The sequence below is a fragment of the Bos indicus x Bos taurus genome, chromosome X (assembly GCF_003369695.1).
Source record: "Bos indicus x Bos taurus breed Angus x Brahman F1 hybrid chromosome X, Bos_hybrid_MaternalHap_v2.0, whole genome shotgun sequence".
NCBI lineage: Eukaryota > Metazoa > Chordata > Mammalia > Artiodactyla > Bovidae > Bos > Bos indicus x Bos taurus.
In genome coordinates, this window is record NC_040105.1 from 2,505,222 (window position 1) to 2,531,211 (window position 25,990).

Genomic DNA, 25,990 nt, shown 5'->3' on the forward strand with positions numbered 1-25,990 from the left:
GTTCCCGTCAGTCCAGACCTCATTGCTGTCCAGGTGAATGGGGATTAAAGAGAGTTCACCTTTCCGGCAAGTACATGTGTTTATTCTCACGTGTTTCTGACAGAAACAGTAAAGGCCTTCCAGCCACACTGTCTGAAACGTGCATTTGAATTATATTCCCCTTCAGAAGGTGATTTTCTTACAGTGAAATCTTTACACTTTCTAAACTAAGACAGCTTCAGAAAACAAGACTGATCTCAGCTAAAGAGTGGGTGTTAATTTTTTATTGAGAAAGAAAAATGAAAGAAAAAGTACAAAGAGGAACACCAGCTTCCAGATGAATATGATAAGAAAGATGTGGTACATATATTCAATAGAGTATTACTCAGCCACAATAAAGAATGAAATCAGGCCATTTGTAGCAAAAATACATGGACGTAGAGACTATTATACTGAGTGAAGTAAGTCAGAAAGAGAAAAACAAATACCACATGTTGAACAGTGCTGTGATGAGCATTGGGGTACACGTGTCTCCTTCAATTCTGGTTTCCTTGGTGTGTATGCCCAGCAGTGGAAGCAACCTAGATGTCCGTTGGCAGACGAATGGATAAGAAAGCTGTGGTACCTATACACAAGGAAATACTACTCAGCCATTAAAAAGAATGCATTAAATCAGTTCTAATGACGTGGATGGAATTGGAGCCTATTATACGGAGTGAAGTAGGTCAGAAAGAAAAAAAAAACCCATACAGTATATTAATGCATACATGTGGAATTTTAGAAAGATGGCAACGATGACCCTATATGAGAGACAGCAAAAGAGACACAGATGTATACAACAGACTTTTGGACTCTGTGGGAAAAGACGAGGGTGGGATGATTTGAGAGAACAGCATTGAACCATATATACTACCATACGTGAAATAGACCACCAGTCCAAGTTTGATGCATGAGACACGGCACTCAAAGCCGGTGCACTGGAACAACCCTGAGGGATGGGACGTGGAGGGAGGTGGCAGGAGGCTTCAGGATGGGGGACACTGTACCCCTGGCTGGTTCATGTCAATGTATGGCGAAAAGCACTATAGTATTGCAAAGTAATTAGCCTCCAATTAAAATTAATTAATTAATTAATCAAAACCACAATGAGTACCATTTCACGCCAGTCAGAATGGCTGCGATCCAAAAGTCTACAAGGAATAAATGCTGGAGAGGGTGTGGAGAAAAGGGAACCCTCTTACACTGTTGGTGGGAATGCAAACTCGTACAGCCACTATGGAGAACAGTGTGAAGATTCCTTAAAAAACTGGAAATAGAACTGCCTTATGATCCAGCAATCCCACTGCTGGGCATACACATTGAGGATACCACAATGGAAAGAGACACGTGTACCCCAATGTTCATCGCAGCACTGTTTATAATAGCCAGGACATGGAAGCAACCTAGATGTCCATCAGCAGATGAATGGATAAGAAAGCTGTGGTACATATACACAATGGAGTATCACTCAGCCATTCAAAAGAATACATTTGAATCAGTTCTAATGAGGTGGATGAAACTGGAGCCTATTATACAGAGTGAAAACACCAATACAGTATACTAACGCATATATATGGAATTTAGAAAGATGGTAACAATAACCCTGTGTACGAGACAGCAAAAGAGACACTGATGTATAGAACAGTCTTATGGACTCTGTGGGAGAGGGAGAGGGTGGGAAGATTTGGGAGAATGGCATTGAAACATGTAAAATATCATGTATGAAACGAGATGCCAGTCCAGGTTCGATGCATGAGACAGGGTGCTCAGGGATGGTGTACTGGGATGACCTAGAGAGATGGGATGCGGAGGGAGGTTGAAGGGGGGTTCAGGATGGGGAACACATGAACACCCATGGCAGATACATGTCAATATATGGCAAAAACAGTACAATATTGTAAAGTAATTAGCCTCCAATTAAAATAAATAAATTTTTTAAAAAGTGAACACATTTGTAGAATTTTGAGAGATACAACCAACCAAAGGGACCTTTCAAAACACATTTGTACTTTCTGTTCTTGATTTGTATTGCGTCCTTCTCACAGATACACACTAACCTCACTCATCCAACTCTCCTCAGAGCATCACTCAAAACCTTCTGTATGGAAATATTCCCTCTTTCCAAAACAGGACCCCAAACACACTCTAAGTTCCCACCTTCTTTATTCTTCATCCTGCGACTTATAAACAAGGATCTATTTGTCAATTCTTTCTTTCTTCTATTAATATTTCTTGTCTCCATTCGCAGGAAGACTGGCCGCTGTACGATATTCTGAATCTCTCTGCTTCCTGCTGAATTCTGAGGCTTGGGCTCTGGTTGGCACTAAATCTGTCTTTACCGAATTCAGGCCAAAGCATGGACACGAGGAATCTTATAGAACATACATTTTTTTATGATTCCAGTACTTTGGCCACCTCATGCGAAGAGTTGACTCATTGGAAAAGACTCTGATGCTGGGAGGGATTGGGGGCAGGAGGAGAAGGGGATGACAGAGGATGAGATGGCTGGATGGCATCACTGACTCGATGGACATGAGTCTGAGTGAACTCTGGGAGTTGGTGATGGACAGGGAGGCCTGGTGAGCTGCGATTCATGGGGTCACAGAGTTGGACACGACTGAGCGACTGAACTGAACTGAACTGTAGGTACACGTTTATAGCACATGATACTGAGCTTATTTTCCTGTCTGTCCCTGACAGATAAAGGAGAAATCAAGACATGGTGCAGAGGATGAAACTCTTCTTTCACTCAGCACACACAGCTTGAGAAGGGCAGGTGTGGGATTTCCTGTTGATATTGGCTCTTGTTTCCAACCTAACATTAGCTAACACTCACCTTTTATTACGTAGGGCATAGGGGTGGAAAACTCGCATCCCTATATACTTGAAAAATAACACACTTTGATCAAGGACTAAGTCAAGCGACTGACATCTGAAACACCCACAAAGGAATTGACTGTCCATCATTTGGTAAAACTAACACACAGGATTGAAAGAAAAGAGTTGCTCACAGATGAACATCAGTACTGAAATATAAAAACAAAGGTGCCCAGTGGCAAGATACAATGGGACCTTTCTCTACGGGACCGGTCCTCTCTGACATGCGTAGGAAATTTCCTCCTGTCCATGTCAACCTGGAAACCTCAAAGTTTCCAAACTATGAGGAAGGACATGGATATGTCACTTTTCTTTTTTTTATGTCACGTCTCTGTGTTCCTGTCTAGCTGGAGAGCTTGGAGAGGTTCTCAATGGCAACATGAGCTCAAAGGAAGGTCCCAGTGGTGAGGACTCCTGGCAGGAAAACTCGAGACAAAATATAGATGCTACCTCCACTGCTCACATTGAGTGTTGATCTGTCCTTTGCTTGGGCTGTGTGCATCTGAAAATACTTCCTAGACATTTAGTGGGGAAATTATACATCCATCCTGACTCAGACTAACGGGGACACCGTTGGAACCTATGCTGAGATGTGCAATCCAGTGACCCATTTCAGAGGACTCCATACTCTGTGTTACCTGCTTCTAGGACAAACGGATGTCTTCCTTGCATCCTTATACATTCTTATTCGTCTAACTGGTCTTCCTGGGCGGTTCCAACAGTCCAGCAGTAAAGAATCTGCTTGCAATGCAGAAGACCCAGGTTCGATCCCAGGGTTGGAAAGATCCCCCTGCATGAGGAAATGGCAACCCACTCCGATATTCTTGCCTAGGAGATCCCATGGACAGAGGAGCCTGGCAGGCAACAGTCCCTGGGGTCACAAAGAGTTGCCTACCAGGCAACTGTCCTCTGTCGTACACAACTGCAGACCTTGTCCTACGCAGCAATGTCACTTGTCAGACTGAACCCTGATGCCTGTCTTTCCCTGGTGTCACAGGTCTCAGAGACAAGCAATCACTGTCTGGGTGCTCAGTTGAGTTCAGTTCAGTTGCTCAGTTATGTCCGACTCTTTGCGACCCCATGGACTGCAGCACACCAGGCCTCCCTGTCCATCACCAACTCCTGGAGTTCACTCAAACTCGTGTCCACTGAGTCAGGGATGAGTTCAAGACCTGCCTGGGCCAGTAACGCCCTGGCTTTCTAAAGCCTTCCTCCTTATCCACCGGACAGTGCTCAGGACTCCTTCCTTTGAACCCACACTCCCATGCATGTGCCTGAATAACCCTTGGAAAATGGCTCTGCATTCAGGGTCCTTAACAGAGTCAGACCCGACGGAGTGACTGAACAACAACAAAAACATGTCCTTTGGTCTTTCTTTTCACCAAGAAATGGCCCTGTCACATACATGGTTGCCCAAATCTGCCCATCAAGTACAAAATCCCCAGGACACAACCAGAGTCAGGTCTACCCTGGTGGTCCAGTGATTAAGAGTCCAGCCGTTCACTGCAAGGGTGCTGTTTACATCCCTGGTCAGGGAACGAAGATCTCTGGTTAAGAAAAAATACAGAGAACCGATTCTTTGACTGCTTGAGTGACCTTGAAAATAAGCAGGTGTTTAGAGTTAGGAAGCCTGCTCTTTTTTTCCTTCAAAATTCTAGAAATTTCAAGAATGATTCTCTTGCTTTCTCGCTTGTCTGAGAAACATTTGAGTCACTGAGTAAATGATACGTTACAAAGTGGATAGGTCAAAGGGTGTCTGGAAAAGGAGAGACAGAAATGAACTGGTCCCCTGGCTTCTTCAGATGAAGTTAAGTGGCCTTAACTTCACAGAGGAATGGATCATCCTCTTACTTAAAACAAAGACAGAGCCTGATGTGGGGGAGGAGAGGTGATAAACCCTCGGTGGTGATCTTTTCACCACGTCAGAGAAACAGGAGGCTTTCCAAGGGTCTCGAAGGAAACCATTTAACTGTGTTAAGCACACATTCAATTTTTGAAATTCAATATATAGGAAAATATATTTAAAAGTATCCCTTCAATGTTATAGAAAGAATACAGGGTCAGAGATATGTCTCCTGGGCAGTTTATCCCACTTTGGATTCCAAGATATAAAGGAAAGTAAATATCCCTGACCTTAAATATCAGACGTGTATTGTGATTTCTCACTCACTCTAAAGGTCAAACGTTCAGATTCACTTAAGCATCTCTTAAAACAATCCCCATGATTACAGTGACAGAATGCCATGAAAGTTCATCCCTGCCAAGCAGGATATTGAAGATGACTTCTGCGCAACCTTCCTGTTAGGAAGGACAACCATTGGTTCATGACGCAACATGCCATCAAAGCAATCCTATAAAAGCGGCACCAACTCCCATGCTCTCCAACCTCTGGAACACCCTCAGCTCTTCCAGAAGAAAGACCACGGGAGACACAAGATTAAGGTTCTCTTTCTGGCTCTTCTCCTTGGTCTGGTTTGTGCCGCCCAAGAAGAGGAAGCTGAGCAAAGTCTCTCAGAGGTACCAGGGATGGTCTGATTTGGGAGGTCTTTTTTTTGTGTGTGTGTGTGTGTGTGTTTTGTGATTTTGTTATGTAGATCCATAAGCTGAACCGTCAGCTCTTTTCCATTTCCTGGCTTTATACCTCTTCCATTTGGTCTCTGCAGCATCTCTGCTGCTGCTGCTAAGTCGCTTCAGTCGTGTCTGACTCTGTGCGACCCCGTAGACGGCAGCCCACCAGGCTCCCCCGTCCCTGGGATTCTCCAGGCAAGAACACTGGAGTGGTCTCTACTCTGTATTAATTGACTCTTGTTGTCACAGAGAAAGAGGATCAGCCAAACAGCTGTTGGAGTGCTTGCATTTGACATCAGAGCTCAAGTTATGTCAGACATGTCTTAATCTTTTCTTTCGCTCTGAGTTCAGTTCTAAATTTATTTTATCAGTTGCTTTCTTCAGTCAAGTCAGATAGCATGTGCTGATTTGCACAAATGTTGGGAGATTCATGAGGGATGATTCTGGATGAAATAAAAAGACAAGGACTGAAAATTCGAAGGGGAATGTTGCGGTTAGCTTTCAGGAGAATGGAGAACCTTCTCCATTGCCTCCAGTGACAAGGCAAAGACCGCTGAGAACTCACCTTTCAGGGTATATGAACTGTGTCATATTGTGTTTGATGATACAAAGAGCACAGTAGACTTCTACTTTTTTGTCAAGTAAGTAGAAATAACCCAGAGGGAAGACACCTACAAACCCTTAGCCTGAGGGAGAGTGTGTTTTCCCATCTGCAGGGAACTCTCTGGGTGATGTTGAGAGCATGATGCCCTGAGCTGTGGGGCTGAGCAGAGTCTCTGAGCTGGGGGTTGGGGGGCAGTTCCCCTGAAAGCCTCCAGGGAATGTCCTGGAACCTTTGCTTAGAATACAGATGGGGTTGGGGGGAGGTCCCAGAAGCTCCACTTATGTCAACTCATTGAAGGAAAGAGGGACACAGCAGAGGGAATAGGCTTGTGTCCTGGAACCCACAGTCCGCATCAGGGGCTTGACCCCTTCCTGCAGAATTTGTAAGAGACACTCCCCACTGAGCCCAGATGTGAGGGCAGGGGGAGATTACACAGTGAGCTCTGCCTGCGGGGCTTCCTCATGGGAGGTTTCATCACTGAGTTTACTGAAGACTCACAGCCCCAAGGACCACTCAGGGAATGTCCACTGTACAGCAGACGGTTTACTAAGAACATGCAAACTCAGGGATGTATAGGGAGGAATAAAAATATGAAGAAAAAAACAACTAAGATATTTTTGCTTAGAGAGATTGGTTTAGAGACATATTAACATATAAATTTTATATATCAAGTATTGCATATGTATATGTCTATAGTACATATGCAATTTATGATATACTCCCTGGTGGCTCAGACGGTAAAGCGTCTGCCCGCAGTGCAGGAGACCCGGATTCGATCTCTGGGTTGGGAAGATCCCCTGGAGAAGGAAATGGCAACCCACTCCAGTACTCTTGCCTGGAAAATTCCATGGACTGAGAGGCTGAGAGGCTCCTCATAGCCTGGTAGGCTACAGTCCATGGGGTTGCAAAGAGTCGGACATGACTGAGTGACTTCCCTTCACTTCACTTCATGTCTATTGTACACTTGAAAACAAACTACAACCACACATATAGATATAGATGCACAGACTTATATATATCCTATATCAGGAGATATAACAGTCTGTTTTCACTAATTTTTTTAAGAACACCATATTATCTTTCTCTGTTGTTTTTGCAAGTTTTGAGTTTTGTGTTTGCATTTGCATGAGGCTGCTCTTTCTGAAATCCGCTTTACTGAAGTGTATTTAGGTGTTATTATCTGCACCTTTGTGGAGGGCATAGTTCATTGTGTTTTGTCAGAAGCACACCTTTTTCATGACCTCCACAGTCCAGATCTAAAATTCCACCATCTCTGCCAAAAACCTCCTTTTCCTCACCATTAAATATCTACCCTTTGAGCCACAGGTAATAATGGATCTAACTATTCTCTCCTCTTCTAAAACTTCAGATGACAAGATTATGAGCCCTGCATCATTTTCCCCATCAGCATGAATATTTAAAAGTTTTTCTCTGCGTCTGCATATGTAGGGAGTCACATTTTTCAAGCCAAGTGAAAGGATATTGCTTGCATAGATAACATTTTGTGTATTTTGCAGTTATAGCAAACTGGGTTTTCTTCTGAATTTGGTTGTTTTGAGTAACTTCAATGCCGTCTCATAATCAGTAATAACAGTGCACACAGTTCATTGTGGAAACTATTTTCCAAGGTATCTGACCAAACGTTAATCCAATTTTTGTTGGGTTATTGTCCATTTAATATTTGTTTCATGTGTGTGCTAGGTGACAAATATACCTTTTTTTCACACATGATTATATGAAGTGAAAGTCTTTTGTTATATAGTGAAAATATATATTTATTGTATATTATATATATATTTTCCTTATGTCATATAAGCATATCATGTGTATTTGTGTGTTTGTCTGTTTTTGTCAATGCGCATATATACATACATGTGACTTTCAATATTTAACCCTCTTATGGTGTTGTGATGGAAGAATAGTGTGTGTTTTGATAAAATCAAACGTTTCTTTCTCTAATTTTTATTTTTTCTTAGTATATTCTCTGATGAATCACTGCCTGGGTTGTGAGAACCCACAATGTATGTCATGGTGGCGATACATGTCTGTTTCCAGGGACTCATTTTTAAAAGGTGTTTTCTCTTAATTTTTTCTTAAAATTCTACATTTCTCCATGTTCACTTGGCTTTCAGCACGACTTGCATTGTATTTGCAGTTTATCTTCGGAGCTGCTGCTCAGATTTAATGTGAGCACAAACCATCCTTGTCACTTGATGGTGACTTGACCTTAGAGAACATATTTCTTTGCTTTGAAAAGGTCACATTGCTTACAGGCACTCTGGTGACCCCTCACACATAATCTTTGAGGAGAAACAAAGAAAATTCTATTTATATGTCAAATGTTTTCATTACTGTGATTAAGCACATTGCATATGTGTTGTTTTTAAGGGTGAATGGAGAATGGGTAGAAAAACACTTCAGGGGAACAAAGAAAGCCGGCAACACTTACACTGTTGAGTTGTAAGTGTGAGTGTTTCATTGGGCAAAGTATGTTTGGGTGGAAATTTTGGCACACCTATATTCATTAAGCTTAAACATCTGATTTCTACTCCTATGAACAATCATAGGGATGAGCAGGCTGCAGTCCCTAAGATTTCCAATCAATTTACTTTGGCATGAGACCAGGATTCAAACACACTGCTTGGAGGTCTCCTCCCAATTATAAGTGTCACTCATTAAGAATAAATTGTGTAGACCTCGATTTCCTTCGGTTCTCATAGACAATTTACAACAGCCTTACAAACTGACATCTCAAGGGTCCATTACGAGTCTGTGCATCATTGTCATTCACTTTTTAAAGACAATCTTAAAATATCTTCATCCATCCAAGGTAAAGTGAATGAACCTGAGCCCAGGGAAATCCTCCTGAGTTCAACCATAAAGGTAGCTTCTGTTCAAAGCCATGGGGATGCTGGCTAAGATTTATGTCCCTACATTCTTTATAATGACATAAACAACACTGCCAATGTTACATGGCCTACTGCTAAGTCGCTTCAGTCGTGTCCGACTCTGTGTGACCCATAGACGGCAGCCCACCAGGCTCCCCCATCCCTGGGATTCTCCAGGCAAGAACACTGGAGTGGGTTGCCGTTTCCTTCTCCAATGCATAACAGTGAAAAGTGAAAGTGAAGTCGCTCAGTCGTGTCCGACTCTTAGCGACCCCATGGACTGCAGCCTACCAGGCTCCTCCGTCCAGGGGATTTTCCAGGCAAGAGTACTGGAGTGGGGTGCCATTGCCTTCTCTGGTTACATGGCCTAAGGAGTACATATTGGACTACAATTTACCTGTATCAGGTCGATTGTATGAGAAGGTGGAATGAAAAAGTCTTGCCTGTTTTCCTTGATGTCATAACAACTGCAGCATTCAGCCCACACACTGAGTGAGAGATAGATCAATACAGGATGTACCATTGCTGATATCCTGAATTTGCCACCATAAATCTGATTGACAGTAAATGAAGGTAGGGTCATGTATATATATGTATCTTTTCTCTCTCTCCCAGATGAGGGTACAAATGTATTTGAAATTGTTTACAAGTCCACCAAAATTGGGTAGCATGTGTTAACAATGTGTATAAAGATGTGAAGACAAGATTTGCTGTAATATTTGGTATGAATGATACTGCCTTATTCACATCGAAATTCTCATGTAACATTTCCATGGCCAGTACTTTTATTCAGAATACCAACGTTTGGTGAAAATATCCGTTGTGTAGTCTACAAGGCCTGTCTCTTTGTTCAGTGAGTTAAGGACCCTGTAACAAAATCTACCAACAAAAAGGAGCTTGTATGGATGGGGAGAATCAGATCATCAGCTATTTCTAATACTTTTCACTCTCAATATTAAAACATAAAAAATTGAGTTTTACTAAAAATATTAAATTTAAAAAAAAAATTTTAATAGGTTAACTGCAATACTGTGTTGGTTTCTTGTTTTTCCTTTTTAACACTGTAATTTCATCGATGGCAACAATGAGGCTTCTCTCAATTTCTTCATGTTATACCAGTGTTCCAGTGCACTCTAAGCCTTGGAACAGAAACTTTCATAATAAATCTTCATCCTGATCAATTTTTTCAAATGCACTGTTCTTATAAACATTGACATGACCCCACATAAGCACATAGAAGTACTGAGAAGTGTGCATACCGGTAGCAGAAGATGAATCTACTTCTGAACAGGTATTGATGCATTAGTTAATTAACCAATAAATTATCTCCCATTATTATGTGTGACATGGTGAGTGTGGTTCTGTCAGAGCAGAATGGTGTTTCTTATTTATTTTGGTTCAGAACAAGACCTGCACGGCAGATACAGGTTTTAGGAAGTAGGTCACCGAGCAAGCAGGATCCATCCTGTGATGGATGGGACCCCAAATTCATGGAGCTCCTTTGAGTCTTTGGGGCCCTGCTGTTGACGCTGGTGGGAGGCTAAAGTTCGACAGGGATTAATTGCTAAGACAGACAGCAGACATCTGTGTCATGGGAAATGGAAACTGTTTGAGGCTTAATTTATATCAAGGGAAGATCTGACTTGCACACTGAACTTTTTGTTCTGCGTTCAGAAGTTTCTCTGGGTTCTAAGGGGCAAAAATTCTGCTTTCTGTGTGATGTTTTTCAGTTAAGGTAAATGATATTGAAGCTGAAACCTTGAAGAAGTTCAATGAGTTGGTAAAAGAAAAGAAGATTGAAGATAAAAATGTTTTGAAGATCATTGAGACTGGTAATGGAATTATACTTTTTCCTAAATATATAATTTCCTTGACATGTAAATATACTAACAGAAAACAAATCAATTTATTCAAATTTTCTTTGTTCATAGATAAAGCTTTTCATAATCCCTTATTTAAAAAAAAATAAAAACAGCCTTGGAAATCCAGGGAAATGGTAGTAATTGGTGGATCATTTCTTTCTGTCCTTTTGATTTTCCACTAGATGAGTGTCCTCCCTGTGCAAAACTACAGAGTTCAAAACAAGCTGAGTGTAAGTGAAAATGGTCTTTTACTAATGTTGTTCCACTAAATAAGTCAAAAAGCAAATGTAGTGATTTCATACCTAGAAAATTATTCAGGTAAAGATTATATCCCAAACACTTACATTCTACCCTAAAGAACTTTGTCTGTTACATTAATTAATTCTCTGCTCTTGAGCCATATTAAATTGCAGATGGGTTGGTTGATTAATGCTGAGCAGCTTTGGTGAGAGAGCTTTATCCTGCAGGAATCTTGCAGACCAGAGTCGTCAGAGAGAAGCAGAAGTCCCCACAAGCTGGTGGAAACTTGTGTTACCGTCAGTCCTGACCTCATGGTTGCCCACACACTTCCCTCATCCAGGGGAATGGGATTAGAGACAGCCCATAATTTATTTCTACAAAATCAGTGTTTAATCTCACATGATTCTGACAGAATCTAAAGGCCTTCCAACCACACTGAAACATGGATTTGAATTCTATTCCTCTATCAGGGGCTTCCCTGATAGCTCAGTGGGTAAAGAATCCGCCTGCGATGCAGGACACCCTGGTTTGATTCCAGGGTTGGAAGAGCCCCTGGAGAAGGGAAAGGTTACCCATTCCAGTATTCTGGCCTAGAGAATTCCATGGGACTCTTTACTCCATGGGTTAGCAAAGACTCGAACACAACGGAGCGACTTTCACTTTCCCTTTAAGGAAGTGATTTTCTTAAAGTGAGAGCTTTAAACATTCTAAACTAAGACAGCCTCAGAAAACCAACCTGATCTAGACTAAACTGTGGCTTTTTAAATTTCTGTTGAGAGGAAATTTGACCAAAAAAAAAAAAAAAAAGCAAAAGAAAACCCACTAGCTTCCAGATTAATATGAAAAAAAAATGTGCTTCATATATTCAATAAAACATTACTCAGCCATAAAAAAGAATGAAATCATACCATCTGCAGCAACATGGATGGATCTACAAATTTCAACCTGAGTACGTCTGAAAGGGAAAAGACAAGGAAAAGACAACCCACCTATATCACAGAGATGTGGAGTAGTGAGGTCCACCAGGATCCTCACATTGGATCAGCTACCAGCTCCTGCACCCTGGACAGCCTCCAGCCTGAGGCTCACCCCTGTCAGCCATCACACAATCAACTCTACTAAACCTCTGGTTCTCTTTTATTCACCTACAGAAAGAGTCACTGAGACCAGACACGTCATCTTCTGCGCGGAATCAAGATCAACAACATGAAGACGACTTTCCTGGTTCCTGATGAATGTGATCCTTCTCTCTTCACACTCATACTTCCTCTCCCATCTCATCTCTCCTGGTCACTAATCATGTCCTGCTTGGTGGTATTTGATTTCTGAGTGTTAAATAAACTGGTGTAATACACACCTAAGTTATTTGTGTCGATACTGAAAGCCCCCGTTTTAAAACACACAAATAAGCACATTAAATTTAACCATCCAGAAACGTATCTCTTTGAAAGACGGGTGCTCCATAAGAGACAATTCTTAGGAGGAGTAAAAGGAGATGTCCTAGTGGTGTCCAGGGGAGAAGGAGAAAAAAGACTAAACCATCATGGGACAGGGGACATGGTTATGGATGCTCTTACTACAGTGGGACAGAACAGTCTGCTCCAGAACAATGTCCCCAGGAAGCATCTTATTCATTACAGGGAAAGGAGCTTGTGCTCCACTCTCTGATCTTCATAGAGAGGAAGTGGAAGATGCCATGGGCCAAGACAGGATAAATCAGTATTCTGACAGCACCAGCACTTCTGCAACTGAGCTGAAGGACTGATGTTTCTTACCTTTCGGATCACTACGAACCAAAATGGGCAGGAGCTGAGCCTTGGACAATCCACAAGACCATGAAGTCCATGCAGTGTCTGCAAGAACAAGATGATTGGCAGATTCATTCAGGAAGTTGTAACTGTTCACAATATCTGAAGATTGTCTTCCATCATCTTCCATCCTTCTCATAAGAGGATGAGAAGTGGATGCTAGGATTTGCAAGGACTGGGCATCCCCACTGTCATGGATGGAGAAAGCTGCACAGCCCCCATGGTTCTCGAGATGCTTACTATCTAAAAGATAATGCACCCACAAGATTTAAAACATATTCTGAGAGTTGGATGAAAGCTCAGAGATTTGGTCCAAGTCCTGAGGAAATAACACTATACCTGAGTGATAGTTAGCAGAATAAATATTTTAGTTCCTATGGAGACACAGCCTCCAAATGTCTACAGCTGGCCACTGTCAAATGCATCAGCCATAAATGTTTCTATGCTTTAGTGCATAGTAATGGAGGTCAAGGGCTTTCTTCAAGTTCTCCCACATGTATAGCAGAGTGTATACAGTTGGAGTTCTGACTTTGTCTTCACAGTACGTTGGGAAATGCTGAATTGTATGGGTGGATACACGCAGAGGCAACTGCACCCAGAGTAAGGGCATAAAACTCTTAAGGGATATTGAAAGATAAGACCTCACATATACAAGACAAAAATACTGATATATCTTCTCTCTCTCTATATATATATATATCAGTATTTATATACTGATATATCTTATATATATCAGTCACATATGTGAATGACTGTGTGTGTTAAGATAACTGTATTTATTATATAAGATACTGATATATCTTATATATATATATATAAATACTGATATATCTTATATATATCAGTCACATATGTGAGTGACTGTGTATATTTAGATAACTGTATTTATTATATAAGATGCTGATATATCTTATATATATATATGAATACTGATATATCTTATATATATCACTCACATATGTGACTGTGTTTATTTCAATAACTGTATTTATTAAAAAAAAAGAATTTTCACCACATACCACACAGATAAAGAGGATGAGAAAACTATAAACAGGTTTATGTTATTGGAATTAATGCTTCTGATGAAATGGACACATTACTTGAAAGATGTATTACTGAAATTCATACTTGATAAACAGAAAATTTCTACAGCCCTTTATCTGTTAAAGAAATTTAGTAGAATGCTCCATAAAGTTGAAAGCTAAGATGACTGGATTCCATGAAGAGCAGTCTTTTTTTAAACATGCATGAGATTTAAACTATAAAGAGAATCATATTTCTGCTTAGGTACTACTATTTCTACAGATTGTATTGACTTAGAGGTCTAATTTATGAATCCAAGATCTATATTTCCCATTATGAATGTATCATAGCTACCAGATGGTTAAATTTATTTCTAAATGCTTCAACACCACAATCAACACACCAAGGAATTTTTTTATTATTATCAACTGTGTCATAATTTCTTCAAATGGAATGCCTTATCAAAGTGTACACAATGGAGTATTACTCAACCATTATAAAGAATACATTTGAATCAGTTCTAATGAGGTGGATGAAACTGGAGCCTATTATACAGAATGAAGTAAGCCAGAAAGAAAAACAGCAATACTGTATGCTATGCTATGCTATGCTATGCTAAGTCTCTTCAGTCGTGTCCGACTCTGTGCAACCCCATAGACGGCAGCCCACCAGGCTCCCCCGTTCCTGGGATTCTCCAGGCAAGAACACTGGAGTGGGTTACCATTTCCTTCTCCAATGCATGAAAGTGAAAAGAGAAAGTGAAGTCACTCAGTTGTGTCTGACTCTTAGCGACCCCATGGACTGCAGCCTACCAGGCTCCTCAGTCCATGGGATTTTCCAGGCAAGAGTACTGGAGTGGGATGCCATAGCCTTCTCCGTATACTAACGCATATATATATAATTTAGAAAGATGGTAACAATAACCCTGTTTGCGAGACAGCAAAAGAGATACAGATGTATAGAACAGTCTTTTGGACTTTGTTGGGGGGGGGATGATTTGGGAGAGTAGCATTAAAACATGTATAATATCATATAAGAAACAAATCACCAGTCCAGGTTCAATGCAGGATACAGGAAGCTTGGGGCTGGTGCACTGGGATGACCCAAAGGGATGGTACGGGGAGGGAGGTGGGAGGGGGGTTCAGGATGGGAAACACGTGTACACCTGTGGCGGATGCATGTTGATGTATGGCAAAACCAATACAATATTGTAAAGTAAAAAAAAAAACTATAATAATAATAAAATTAAAAAAAAAAAACAAACCAAAGTGAACACACTTCTGTGGACTTCCCTGATGGTCCACAGGAAAGTCATTACACTTTCCTTCCAAAGTAGGGGGTGCTGGTTCAACTCCTGATTGGTGAGGTAAGATCCCATATGCCTTGCAGCCAAAACACCAAAATATAAAAACAGAAGCAATGGTGAACAAATTCCATGTGTGTGTGTGATGTTAGTCACTCATTCACGTCTGACTCTTTGTGACCCCATGGACTGTAGCCTGCCAAGCTCCTCTGTGCATGGAGAATTCTCCTGGCAAGAATACAGGAGTGGCTTGCCATTTCCTTTTCCAGGGAATCTTCCTGATCCAGGGATAGAACCTGTGTCTTCGGCATTGCAGGCAGACACAGTCTGAGCCACAGGGAAGCCCATCAAATGAGATTGGGCACGTTCAGGGTGGTAAGTGCATAGAATTTTGATAGATACAACCAACCAAAGGGATCTTTCAAAACAATCTGTATTTTTTCTCGAGTTGTACTGTGTTCTTCTCACTGCTTCACACTTTACTCACCCTTCCAACTATCCTCAATTCAGTTCAGTTCAGTCACTCAGTCGTGTCCGACTCTGCGACGACATGGCCCACAGCATGCCAGGCTTCCCTGTCCATCACCAACTCCTGGAGCTTGCTCAAACTCATCAGGAGGCCAAAGTATCAGAGCTTCAGCTTCAGCATCAGTCCTTCCAATGAATATTCAGGACTGAGTTCCTTTAGGATGGACTGGCTGGATATCCTTGCAGTCCAAAGGACTCTCAAGAGCCTTCTCCAACACCACAGTTCAAAAGCATCAATTCTTCAGGGCTCAACTTTCTTTATAGTCCAACTCTCACATCCATATATGACTACTGGATCAACCGTAGCTTTGACTAGATGGACTTTTGTTGGCAAAGTAATGTCTCTCTTTTAATATTCTCTCTAGGTTGGTCATAGCTTTTCTTCCTCAGAGCATCACTCAAAACCTTCTCTATGGAAACAGTCCCTCATTATCAAACAGGAGCCCAAACACACTCTAACTTTCCACTTTCCTTTTTTTTTTTTTTTTAATTCTCATCCTACAACTTCTAAAGAGGGATTTACTTGGCAATTCTTTGTTAGCTTGTATTCATATGCATCTGGCTCCTTTCACAGGAAGCAGCTCACTGGACAATGTACTGAGTCTGTCTGCTTCCTGCTGAATTCCGAGGCTCAGCTCTTGTTGGCACTAACTCTGTATTCACCGAATTCAGGTCCAAGTGCGGACAGGAAGAATCTTACAGAATACATGTTGTTTATGATGCCTCAGTTCAGTTCAGTTCAGTTGCTCAGTCCTGTCCGACTCTTTGCGACTCCATGAATTGCAGCACAGCGGGCCTCCCTGTCCATCACCAACTCCCGGAGTTCACTCCAACTCACGTCGAGGTAAATGTTTACAGCACAGTGTACTGAACTTATTTCTCATCTGTGACTGTCAGAGGAACTGGAAATCAAGACCCTGTGCAGAGAAATGAAGCTTTTCTCTGCCTCCTTGCACACAACTTGAGAAGGGCCAGCCGGGGGTTTACCATTGCTGACGACGGCTCTTATTTCTAACCTACCATTAGCTAACGCTCACCCATTATTACAGTAAGGTGGAGGAGGCGGAAAACTCCAACTGCTTATTGATGTTAACCACACACTTTGATCAAGGAGTACGTCAAGAGGCTGATTGATTGAAATATCCAAAAAGGAAGGAAGCATCCATCATTCAGAAAACTAACATGTGTGATGAAAAAGAAAACATGTTTCAGCGCCATTCTCCCAAATCATCCCCTGCCTCCCTCTCCCACAGAGTCCCAAAGACTTCTGTACATCTGTGTCTCTTTTGCTGTCTCTCATACAGGGTTATCGTTACCATCTTTCTAAATTCCGTATACATGCGTTAGTATACTGTATTGGTGTTTTTCTTTCTGGCTTACTTCACTCTGTGTATTATCATATAAGAAACGCATCGCCAGTCCAGGTTCGATGCAGGATACAGGAAGCTTGGGCCTGGTGCACTGGGATGACCCAGAGGGATGGAATGGGGAGGGAGGGGGGAAGGGGGTTCAGGATGGGGAACATGTGTACACCTGTGGCAGATTCATGTTGATGTATGGCAAAACCAATACAATATTGTAAAGTAATTAGCCTCCAATGAAAATAAATAAATTTAAATTAAAAAAAGAAGATAACGGACACTGATTGACAAATACCAGTGTGGAAACATAAAAACAAAGGAGCAGAATGGTGAGATACACCGTGACCTTTGTCTATGGGACCGGGCCTCTCTGATATTTGTAGGAAGTTTACTCCTCCTCAAGTCAACCTGCAACAAGCCAAAAAGTTTCCACGAGTATTAGGAAATTTATGGATATGTTACTATTTTTTTCTTTTCATCTCTCTCTTTTCCTCTTCTGCTGGAGAGCTCTGACAGGTTCTCAATGGAAAATATGAGCTCAAAGGAAGCTCTGAGTGGTGATGATTTTTAGCAGGATCACTTGAGGCAAAGTATAGATATCACTGCCTCCACTCACACTGAGTGTTGATCTGTCCTTTACAGGGGCTCTGTGTACCTCAAAGTGTCTCCCTGACATTTAGTAACAAACACCCCGTCTTTCCTGAGTGAGACTGATGGGGCAGCCTTGGAAGCTCTGCTGAAATCTACAGCCTGGGTTGACCATTGAGAGGGGCCCCTCCTCTGTGTTACCCGGCTTCTAGGTGGGAACTCCCTAGAGACCAACATGCAGTTCTAGCTTCCATCTCTGTACATTCGAATTTATCTAACTGAGCCCTGATGGCTCTCTTTCCCTGACACCACAGGTCTCAGGGACAGTCACAGAGTTGGGGTGTGGGGTGACTTCTAAACTCACTTGGGGCCAGTGTACTCAAACCTTCTAAGCTTTCTTCCTTGTCCAATAGATGGTGTTAACGAGGACCACTTCTGCTGAAGCCATGCACCCATGCGTGTGACTGAATGACCTTTGGCTCTGGAGCCAAGATCCTTCACAGGCCCAGCTGGAAATAAATCGCTGACAAACTTCGTCAGGCATGAGGTTAAGGAGCATTGATTAGGTGAGGTTAAGGAGCATTGATTAAGCGAGGTTAAGTGGCTTCCCTGGTGGCTCAGACGGTAAAGCATCTGCCTGCAATGTGGGAGACCAGGGTTCGATTCCTGGGTCGGGAAGATCCCCTGGAGCAGGAAATAGCAATCCACTCCAGCACTCATGCCTGGAAAATCCCATGGTTGGAGGAGCCTGATAGGCTACAGTCCATAGGGTTGGAAAGAGTCGGACACGACTGAGCGACTTCACTTTCACTTTCAAGGAGTGTTGATTAGGTGAGGTTAAGGAGCCTTGATTAGGTCCTCCTCTTAATTATAAGAAGTATAGAGCCCGCTGTGAGGCTGAAGGAAGGGATAAAGACTTTGTTTTGACATGTTTGTCATCCCAGAGAAATAGGAGGCTTTCCAATAGTCTCGTGGGAAATATTTTCAAGTTTATTAAATGATACACTCAATTTAATTTTAGAAAAAACATTTTAAAATATCTAAATGTTAAGGAAACAATACAGGAATGGGGGTATATGTACCTTGGACAGCACATTCCAGTTTGATGTCAGAATATAAAGGAAAATAAACATTCCTGACCTTGAACTATCAGATGTGTTTGTGAGTTCTCATTCACTCTAAAGGTCAGATGTCCAGATTCCCTCAAGCTTCTCCTAAAACAATCGTCATGATAACAATGATGAAATTACATAAAAGATGGCTCCTGCCAAGCAGGATACTGAAGATGACTCCTGTGTAACCTTGGTCTCAGGAGGAACAACCATTGGCTCATGACACGTCACGCCAACATATCAGCCCTATAAAAAGTGGCGCCAGCTTCCATCCTCTCCAGCTACTGGAATACCCTCAGCCTCGACAGAAGAAAGACCACGGGAGCCTCAAGATGAAGGTTTTGTTCCTGAGTCTACTTCTTGGTGTGATTTGTGCTGCCCAAGAAGAGGAAGCTCAGCCAAGTCTCTCCGAGGTACCAGGGATGGTCTGATCTGGGAGGAGGTCTTGGAGAGAGAGAGCGAGTGTGTGTGTGTGTGTGTTCCTTTTGTGATTTTGTTATTGTGGATCCATAATGTGAGCCATCTCCCTCCATCTCAACACTGCTCTATTTACGGGCTCTATGCCTGTTCTGTTTCATCTCTACTGTGTATTAGTTGCCTCTTATGCACTTTTTTTTTCTGCTCTAGTAACAGATCAGCCAAACAGCTGTTGGATTCGAGATCCTGCATTTGACATCAGAGCTCAAGCTCTCTCAGAAATGTCTCAATTGCTTCTTTCCCTCTAACTTCACTTTTCCCTTATTTTATAAACCCTCCTTTTTTTTCAGTCAGTTCTGATTATGTCTCTGACTTGCAAAACTGATGGGAAACTCATGCCTGATGAGGCTGGATGAAAGAGAAGGACAAGGACTACAACTTCTGAGGGGAATTTTACTGTTAGCTTTCAGGGCAATGGAGAACCGCCTACATTGCATCCAGTAACCTGGGGAAGATCAAGCCCAACGGGCCATTCAGGGTTTACCTCCACAAACTTCTGTTTGATGATGAACAGGGCACAGTAGACTTCTACTTCTTTGTCAAGTAAGTAAAAATCACCCAGAAGGAAAACACATGTAAACCCCGAGCCTCAGGGAGGGTGTGTCTCCCCCATCTGCAGGGAGCTCTCTGGATGTGTTGAGACCATGACACCCTGAGTTGTGGGGCTGAGCAGGGTCTCTGAGCTGGGGGTGCAGTTCCCCTGTGAGTCTCCAGGGAATCTCCTGGAGCCTTTGCTTGGGGGCGGGGTGTTCCAGAAGCTCCACTCGCATCAACTCATTAAATCGATGAGGGACACATATACAATCTCCTTATGTCACATAAGCATATCATGTGTACTTGTGTGTTTCCTTGTAAGTGTATAGGTCTTAACATTTGTGTCTTTCAGTGTTTAATCCTCTTATAGTACTGTGATGGAAGAAGAGTGTGTGTTTTCATAAAATTAAATATTTCTTTTCCTAAGTGGGTGATTTCCCCCCCTATTATTTAATCAATTATTTCCCAGGTTATGAGAACACCCAAGGTCTGTCATGATGACAACCATCTGTTTACAGGAAGTATTTTTTAAAAACAGGTATTCTTTTATTTTTCTAAAATTCTAGATTCTTCCATATTCTGCTTTAAACATGATTTACCCTGTATTTGAAGTTTATCTTTGGAACTACGGCTCAGATTTAATAGACAAGCCCTCCTTGTCACTTGATACTGACTTGCCCTCAGAGAACATGTTCCCTCTCTTTTAAAGGTCACATTATTACAGGCACTAAGCTTACCTGTCACACTTAATCTTTGGGAAGAAACAAAGAAAATCCTAATTTTATATCCATTTTTTTCATGACTTTAATCCACCTGCTTGAATGTGTTTTTGTTTTTAAGACACAAGGGAAAATGGGAATATAAACACGTCTCGGGAATAAAGCAAGAGGATGGTACTTATGCTGTTGACTGTAAGTATGACTGTTTCACTGGTCAGAGTATGCTTGGGTGGAAATCTTGGCACAACTTCCTTCCGGAATCCCACACAGCTGAATTCTACTCCTACAAACAGTCAGAGGAGTGAGCATGCTCCTGTCCATAAGATCTCCAAGCATTTTATTTTGTCAGGAGACAAGGGTTCAAACATATGGCTTGGAGGTCTCCACCCAATTATGAGTGTTACCCAATGATATAGCATGTGGAGACCTGTATTTCATATCGTTCTCACACATAACTTACAACAACCTTATGAACTGATGTCTCAGGAGTCTTAAGTATGCACATCAGTATCATTCACTCAAACAAAAAAAAAATCTTAAAACATCTTAATATATCCAAGGCTCAGTGGATGAACATAAATCCAAGGAAATGATCCTGAGTTCAATCATCAAGGCAGCTTCTGTTGAAAGCCATGGGGATGCTGGCTAACACTTATATCCCTGCTGCTGCTGCTGCTAAGTCGCTTCAGTTGTGTCCGACTCTGTGCGACCCCATAGACAGCAGCCCACCAGGCTCCCCCATCCCTGGGATTCTCCAGGCAAGAACACTGGAGTGGGTTGCCATTTCCTTCTCCAATGCATGAAAGTGAAAAGTGAAAGTGAAGTCGCTCAGTCGTGTCCGACTCCTAGCGACCCCATGGACTGCAGCCCACCAGGCTCCTCCGTCCATGGGATTTGCCAGGCAAGAGTCCTGGAGTGGGGTGCCATAACAGCCCCAAAATACATTCCTCTTTTTATGGGGCCTAAAGGGTATATATTTGACTACAACTTAAGTGTATCCAATTAACTGTATGAAAATTAGGAAAGAGAAAAGTCTTGTCTGTTTCGCTCAGGGCCATAACGACCATCGCGTTCAGCTCACCCGTGGAGTTAGACAGAGATCTATATGGCATGTACCGTTGCTGCTACACTCAAAATGTCACAATACGTCCAACTGACAAGACATTAAGGCAAAGTTGTACATATGTATCTTTTCTCTCTCTCTCACAGACGAGGGTAAAAATGTATTTGAGGTTAGTCATGCGTCCAACAACATTCTAGTAGCACATAACACCAACGTGGATGAGCACGGCAAGAAAACAGTACTGACTGGGCTATTTGGTATGTATGACATCCTCCTGTTCACATGGACACCATCGTGGAACATTTCCTTTGTCTGTATATTTGTCCATAAAATCAGGATATGCTGACTATATCCATTACTCAGTCTATGGGACCCACTTCTTTTCGTTCACAGTGTTAGGGACTCTGGAAAGTAATCTACCAGGGAAGAGGAGCTTGTAGGGCTATGGGGATCAGATCATCAGGAATTTAAAAATAGTTCTCACCTGTGGAAATTTCGAAATTAACTGAATTTTACTAAAAACAGCTTAAATTTTTTTTTTAATTTTAATGGGAGGAAAATTACAATGGTTTTTAGTTTTTTTGTTTGTTTTGTTTTTTTTAAACACCTCAATTAAGGTCAAGCCATGGCTAAAATGAGGCTACTCTCCATTTGCTCAGTTGATACCAGCTTCTCAGTACTCTCTAAGCGTTGGAACAGAAACTTTTATAATAAAACTTCATCCCTTTCAAATGTTCACATGCGTTGTTTTTATGAACACTGATAACACCCCCAAATAACCACACTGAGAAGTGTGAAGCACCTTCTTAGTGAGAAGTGGGAGAGGTATGTGAACCAACAAGATATCAGGCGTCTACTCCAAGAAAGGTATAGGGTAGAGCGGTGTATTATTACAGAATAGTTCGTGTCCCATTATCATGTATGACGTGGTGAACATGTCTCTCTGTCAGGGGAGAATCCTGTTTCCTATTTATTTGGGTCCAGAACATGACCTGAGTGGCAGCTGCAGATATCTGGGAAGCTGGTCATGGAGCAGGTCATTTCCTCATTGTGATGGATGGGCCCCCAAATTCACTGAGCTACTGCGAGTCTCTAAGGGTCCTGTTACTGATACTGCTGGGGATCTAGCCACACAGTTGGACAGAAATTAATTCCTAAGACAGACAGCAGATTTCTGTGTCATGGGAAATACAAATTGTTTGAGGCTTAATTTGTAACAAGCCAAGATCTGACTTGCACACTCAACTACTTTTTCTGCACTGAGGAATTTCTCTGGGATCTCAGAGGTAAACATTCTGTTTTCTGCATGGTATTTTTCAGTTAAAGTAAATATTGAAGACGAAAGCTTGCAGAAGTTCAAGGAGCTGACTCAAGAGAAAGGGATTGAAGAGGAAAATGTTGTGAATTTCATCGAAACTGGTAAATGAATTATATACTTTTTCCTAAATATATCATTCACCCGATAGGTAAATATTCTATTAGTAAGCAAATCAACTTATTGAAAATTTCTTTCTCCAGAAATAATATTTTCCATAATCTCTTACTTAAAAACAAACCACAAAACCAGCCTTGTAAATCCTTTGGAATGGTAGTAATCTGTGAATCTTTATTTCCTGTCCTTTTCATCTTCCCCCAGATGACTAGCTTCCTTGAGGAAAACTATGCATTTCAAATCAGTCTCGGGGTAAGTGAAAAACATTGGTTATTAATGGTGCTGCATTAAATAAATCGATAAGGACACATGGTGACTTCATACCTGTCACATTTTGTAGGTAATGGTTTTTTTGCCCCAACAACTTACATTCTATCACTAGAGAACTTTTATTGTTCCATTAGCTTATTTCTCTTCTCTGGAGCCATATTAAATCGCAAGTGGGTTGCTTGATTAATGCTAAGTAGCTTTGGTGAGAAAGCCATATCCTGCAGGAATCTTGCAGACCAGAGTCATCGGAGAGAAGCAGGAATGACCACAAGTGGGTGGAAACTAATTAGTGTTCCCGTCAGTCCTGACCTCACGGTTGTCCACACACACCCTTCCTCCAGGAAAACTGGGATTAGAGAGAGCTCACGCTTTCTGTAAGACTAGTGTTTAATCGCATATGTTTATGACAGAACCTAAAAGGACCTCTCACCATGTGTCTGAAGCATGCATTTCGAGTATATTCCCCTTCAGGAGATTTTCTTAAAGTGAGACCTTTAAACTTTCTAAACTAAGACAGCTTCAGAAATTGTCACTGATCTCGTAAACTGTGGCTTCTAATTTTCTGTTGAAGAAAAAAAAGAAAGACAAAAATCAAAGAAAAACTCCAGCTTCTTAGTGAGTGTGATAAGAAAGATGCGGGGCATATAGTCAGTGGAATATCACTCAGTCATAAAAAAGAATGAAATCATGCATTTGCACCAACATGGATGGACCTGGAGATTCCATACCCAGTGAGGTAAGTCAAAAGAAAAAGATAAATATCACATGATATCACTTATATGTGGAATCTGAACCATGACATGGAGGAACTTATTTACAAAATAGACCCAGTGATGTGGAGAAGAAACTTGTGGTGGTCAAGGGGGAGGAGGCTGGGGAAGAGAAGGATGGGGCGTTTGGGTTTAGCAGATGCAACTATTATCTATCGGATGGATAGACAACAAGGTCAAACTGTGTCTCATAGGGAACTGTCTGCAGTACTCTGTAGAAACCTACATAGGAAATTAATCTGAAAAAGAATAGATGTTTATATGTGTACATACAAATCAATCAATTTGCTGGACTCCTGAAACTAAAATAGCATTGTCAATCAAATATACTCCAACATAAAAACTAAAAAATTGATTCTTCAAGACTGAAAAGATAGAACTTGCTGCATCAGAGGCGTGTGCTCCAATCACAACCCTGATCAGGCATTATGAAACTGTAGCTCCGAGAATTGACCCAAATGGGAAACGCTACCCCATATGTACCTCCTGGGGAAAATTCCACATGGACCCCCACCTACATCAGAGAGATGTGTAATATTGACGTCCACCAGCATTCTGTCCATTGGGTCAGCTACCAGCTCCTGTACCATGGACAGTCTACCGCCCGAGGCTCACCCCTGTCAGCCGTCACACAGTTGACTCTCCTAAACCTTTGGTTCTGTTTTACTCACCTACAGAAAGAGTCCCTTGTCTCCATGGAATCAAGATCAACAACATGAAGACCACTTTCCTGGTTCCTGATTAACAGGATCCTTCTCTCTTCATACTTACATTCTCTTTCCCGTCTCAAGTCTCCTAGTCTGTAATCACGTTCTGTCTGGTGGTATGTGATTCCTGAGGATCTAATTAAATTGGTTTAATATACACCTGACTTATGTGTATCTGTAGAGAAAATCTCCTTTTTCAAAAGATGCACCTTAAATTTATCCAGAGACATATGCCTTTAACGGAGAAGGCAATGGCACCCCACTCCAGTACTCTTGCCTGGAAAATCCCATGGATGGAGGAGCCTGGTAGGCTGGAGTCCATGGGGTCGCTAGGAGTCGGACACGACTTAAGGACTTCACTTTCACTTTCATGCATTGGAGAAGGAAATGGCAACCCACTCCAGTGTTATTGCCTGGGGAACCCCAGGGACGGGGGAGCCTGGTGGGCTGCAGTCTCTGGGGTCGCACAGAGTCGGACACAACTGAAGTGACTTAGCAGCAGCAGCATATGGCTTTAAATGGATAGCTGCTCCATTAAAGATACTTATGGAGTAGAGATGTCCTAGAGGTGTCCAAGGGAGAGAAGAAAAAAGACTAAGTCTTCAGGGGACAGAGGATAGGGTTCAGAATCCTCTAACTGGAGGGAAGGGGACAGTCTGGTCAAGAAAGATGTCCCTAAAAAGCATCTTTCTTCATTACAAGGAAAGCAGCAGATATTCTACTCCCCGAGCTTCATGGGGAGAAAGTATAAGATGCTGTGGGCCACAACAGGATCAGTGGGTATCCTGATAGCACCAGAACGTCTGCAATTGAGCCAAAGGGCTTGATGTTTCTTCCCTTTTCGATCACTACGAATCCAAGGTCGGCAGGCATTGAGCCTTGGTCAATTCAGAGGGCCCTGCAGTCAGTGCAGTCTCTGCAGGAGCAAGACGATTGACAGAAAGGAGTCACAGCTGTTCACAACATCTAAAGGTGGTCTTCCATCCTCATCTCCTTCAAAGAGCAGGGGGTGTTAGTGTTTCCACCCACTGTCACTAGGGGAGCACACTGCTCAGCTCCCCACGCTGCTCGAGGGCTTTACAATCTACAAGATCTAGCAGCCTCAGGATGTAGGACTTATTTCAAGGGCTGGGCCAAAGCATAGAGATGCAGCTTAAGAGCTGGCAGAATAAAACTAGACCTAGTGATATGTAACAGAATTAATGTCTTAGTTCCTACAGAGACTTGACCTTTAAATG

The 25,990-nt window shown here is 42.0% G+C and overlaps 2 long non-coding RNA genes across 2 annotated transcripts; both read left to right on the top strand.

The window, feature by feature from the left end:
- Positions 1-5,299: 5,299 nt before the first annotated feature.
- On the top strand, positions 5,300-12,392 carry LOC113886779. The gene is made up of 3 exons (XR_003509559.1): positions 5,300-5,412; positions 10,686-10,787; positions 12,209-12,392. It is a non-coding gene; the product is annotated as an uncharacterized LOC113886779 (long non-coding RNA).
- A 7,218-nt stretch (positions 12,393-19,610) lies between these two features.
- Positions 19,611-23,257, top strand: LOC113887772. Its single transcript, XR_003509820.1, has 5 exons — positions 19,611-19,800; positions 20,632-20,702; positions 21,720-21,830; positions 22,894-22,992; positions 23,210-23,257. It is a non-coding gene; the product is annotated as an uncharacterized LOC113887772 (long non-coding RNA).
- Positions 23,258-25,990: the final 2,733 nt, after the last annotated feature.